The sequence below is a fragment of the Entelurus aequoreus genome, linkage group LG03, assembly GCF_033978785.1.
Source record: "Entelurus aequoreus isolate RoL-2023_Sb linkage group LG03, RoL_Eaeq_v1.1, whole genome shotgun sequence".
NCBI classification, from domain to species: Eukaryota; Metazoa; Chordata; class Actinopteri; order Syngnathiformes; family Syngnathidae; genus Entelurus; species Entelurus aequoreus.
This window is the reverse complement of record NC_084733.1, coordinates 4,890,892-4,895,654: the sequence shown is the minus strand read 5'-3', so window position 1 is coordinate 4,895,654 and position 4,763 is coordinate 4,890,892.

Genomic DNA, 4,763 nt, shown 5'->3' with positions numbered 1-4,763 from the left:
AACATATTAAATTGCTTTAATATGAAAAATAGAAAAACTTACTTTGTATTAAATGTATAGGATTATCATTGACAAAAATATGTTTAATGATTTAAATACATTTTTAAAATATTTTGATATAGGTATACAATTAATATTTTTTGCTTATTTATTTATGTTTGTCTTAAGGGGTAGAAGACAAACAATGATTCTGCCTAAAAAACATCAAATTGCTTTAAATAATATAAAGGATTTTGATTATTAAAATGCTCTACTGATATTATTAAATACTTTGAAATAAATACAAAAATAAAGGGTAATGATTTTAACATATTCAAATATGTTTAAAACATTAATTTTATTTTAGAAATGCTGAAACAATATAAAAAAACTACATAAGGTTATGATTTTACCATGTACAAATATTTTAGTTATACTAAACATCAATTAAGGTACACAATTAATATTTTTGGACATTTTTCTATTTTATTTTAAGGGTAAAAAAATGCTGCAGGCCGAAAAAACATATTAAATTGCTTTAATATGAAAAATAGAAAAACTTACTTTGTATTAAATGTATAGGATTATCATTGACAAAAATATGTTTAATGATTTAAATACATTTTTAAAATATTTTAATATAGGTATACAATGAATATTTTAGCATATTTCTTTATGTTTGTCTTAAGGGGTAGAAGACAAACAATGATTCTGCCTCAAAAACATCAAATTGCTTTTAATAATATATAAGATTTTAATTATTAAAATGCTGTACTAATAATATTAAATACTTTAAAATAAATAGAAAAATATAGGGTAATGATTTTAACATATTCAAATTTGTTTAAAACATGAATTTTATTTTAGAAATGCTGAAATAATATGAAAAATCTTTGAAAAATACATAAACTTATGATTTTACCATATACAAATATTTTATTTATACTAAACATCAATTAAGGTAAACAATTAATATTTTTGGACATTTTTCTATTTTATTTTAAGGGTAAAAAAAATGCTGTAGGCTGAAAAAACATATTAAATTGCTTTAATATGAAAAATAGAAAAACTTACTTTGTATTAAATGTATAGGGGAATCATTGACAAAAATATGTTTAATGATTTAAATGAATTTTTTAAATATTTTGATATAGGTATACAATGAATATTTTTGCATATTTATTTCTGTTTGTCTTAAGGGGTAGAAGACAAACAATGATTCTGCCTCAAAAACATCAAATTGCTTTTAATAATATATAAGATTTTAATTATTAAAATGCTGTACTAATATTATTAAATACTTTGAAATAAATACAAAAATAAAGGATATTTTAAGGATAAAAAAATGCTGCAGGCCGAAAAAACATATTAAATTGCTTTAATATGAAAAATAGAAAAACTTACTTTGTATTAAATGTATAGGATTATCATTGACAAAAATATGTTTAATGATTTGAATACATTTTTTAAATATTTTAATATAGGTATACAATGAATATTTTTGCATATTTATTTATGTTTGTCTTAAGGGGTAGAAGACAAACAATGATTCTGCCTCAAAAACATCAAATTGCTTTTAATAATATATAAGATTTTAATTATTAAAATGCTGTACTAATATTATCAAATACTTTGAAATAAATACAAAAATAAAGGATAATGTTTTTAACATATTCAAATATGTTTAAAACATAAATTTTATTTTAGAAATGCTGAAATAATATGAAAAAACTTTGAAAAATACATAAGGTTATGATTTTACCATGTACAAATATTTTATTTATACTAAACATCAATTAAGGTACACATTTAATATTTTTGGACATTTTTCTATTTTATTTTAAGGGTAAAAAAAATGCTGCAGGCCGAAAAAACATATTAAATTGCTTTAATATGAAAAATAGATATACTTACGTTGTATAAAATGTATAGGATAATCATTGACAAAAATATGTTTAATGATTTAAATACATTTTTTAAATATTTTAATATAGGTATACAATGAATATTTTTGCATATTTATTTATGTTTGTCTTAAGGGGTAGAAGACAAACAATGATTCTGCCTCAAAAACATCAAATTGCTTTTAATAATATATAGGATTTTAATTATTAAAATGCTGTACTAATATTATTAAATACTTTAAAATAAAGACAAAAATATAGGGTAATGATTTTAACATATTCAAATTTGTTTAAAACATTAATTTTATTTTAGAAATGCTGAAATAATATGAAAAAACTTTGAAAAATACATAAGGTTATGATTTTACCATGTACAAATATTTTATTTATACTAAACATCAATTAAGGTACACATTTAATATTTTTGGACATTTTTCTATTTTATTTTAAGGGTAAAAAAAATGCTGCAGGCCGAAAAAACATATTAAATTGCTTTAATATGAAAAATAGATATACTTACGTTGTATAAAATGTATAGGATAATCATTGACAAAAATATGTTTAATGATTTAAATACATTTTTTTAAATATTTTAATATAGGTATACAATGAATATTTTTGCATATTTATTTATGTTTGTCTTAAGGGGTAGAAGACAAACAATGATTCTGCCTCAAAAACATCAAATTGCTTTTAATAATATATAGGATTTTAATTATTAAAATGCTGTACTAATATTATTAAATACTTTAAAATAAAGACAAAAATATAGGGTAATGATTTTAACATATTCAAATTTGTTTAAAACATTAATTTTATTTTAGAAATGCTGAAATAATATGAAAAAACTTTGAAAAATACATAAGGTTATGATTTTACCATATACAAATATTTTAGTTATACTAAACATCAATTAAGGTCCACAATTAATATTTTTGGACATTTTTCTATCTTATTTTAAGGGTAAAAAAATGCTGCAGGCCGAAAAAACATATTAAATTGCTTAAATATGAAAAATAGAAAATTGTATAAAATGTGTAGGATTATCATTGACAAAATATGTTTAATGATTTAAATACATTTTTTAAATATTTTGATATAGGTATACAATGAATATTTTTTGCATATTTATTTATGTTTGTCTTAAGGGGTAGAAGACAAACAATGATTCTGCCTCAAAAACATCAAATTGCTTTTAATAATATATAGGATTTTAATTATTAAAATGCTGTACTGATATTATTAAATACTTTAAAAAATAAATACAAAAATAAAGGGTAATGATTTTAACAAATTCAAATATGTTTAAAACATTCATTTTATTTTAGAAATGCTGAAATAATATGAAAAAACTACATAAGGTTATGATTTTACCATATACAAATATTTTAGTTATACTAAACATCAATTAAGGTACACAATTGATATTTTTTCTATTTTATTTTATGGGTAAAAAAATGCTGCATGCCGAAAAAACAGATTAAATTGCATTAATATGAAAAATAGGTATACTTACTTTGTATACAATGTATAGGATTATCATTGACAAAATATGTTTAATGATTTAAATACATTTTTTTAAATTTTTTGATATAGGTATACAATTAATATTTTTTGCATATTTATTTATGTTTGTCTTAAGGGGTAGAAGACAAACAATGATTCTGCCTAAAAACATCACATTGCTTTTAATAATATATAGGATTTTAATTATTAAAATGCTGTACTAATATTATTAAATACTTTAAAATAAATACAAAAATATAGGGTAATGATTTTAACATATTCAAATATGGTTAAAACATTAATTTTATTTTAGAAATGCTGAAATAATATGAAAAAACCTAGGTTATGAATTTACCATGTACAAATATTTTAACTATACTAAACATCAATTAGGTACACAATTAATATTTTTGGACATTTTTCTATTTTATTTTAAGGGTAAAAAAATGCTGCAGGCCGAAAAAACATATTACATTGCTTTAATATGAAAAATAGATATATTTACTTTGTATAAAATGTATAGGTTTATCATTGACAAAATATGTTTAATGATTTAAATAATTTTTTTAATATTTTAATATAGGTATGCAATGAATATTTTTGCATATTTATTTATGTTTGTCTTAAGGGGTAGAAGACAAACAATGATTCTGCCTAAAAAACATCAAATTGCTTTAAATAATATAAAGGATTTTAATTATTAAAATGCTGTACTAATATTATTAAATACTTTGAAATAAATACAAAAATAAAGGGTAATGATTTTAACATATTTAAATATGTTTAAAACATTAATTTTATTTTAGAAATGCTGAAATAATATGAAAAAAACTTTGAAAAATACACAAGATTAAGATTTTACCATATACAAATATTTTATTTATACTAAACATCAATTAAGGTACACACTTAATATTTTTGGACATTTTTCTATTTAATTTTAAGGGTAAAAAAATGCTGCAGGCCGAAAAAAACATATTAAATTGCTTTAATATGAAAATAGATATACTTACTTTGTATAAAATGTATAGGATTATCATTGACAAAAATGTGTTTAATGATTTAAATACATTTTTTTAAATATTTTAATATAGGTATACAATGAATATTTTTGCATATTTATTTATGTTTGTCTTAAGGGGTAGAAGGCAATCAATGATTCTGCCTCAATAACATCAAATTGCTTTTAATAATATATAGGATTTTAATTATTAAAATATGTTTTCAACAAATATAACAATATAGTTATGCAATTAATATTTGTCAACGTTTTTCTATTTTATTATAAGAGTTAAAAGATCCTGAAAAAGCATATTAAATTGCTTTAATATGAAAAATATTACTTTGTATAAAGTGTAGGATTATCAATGACAA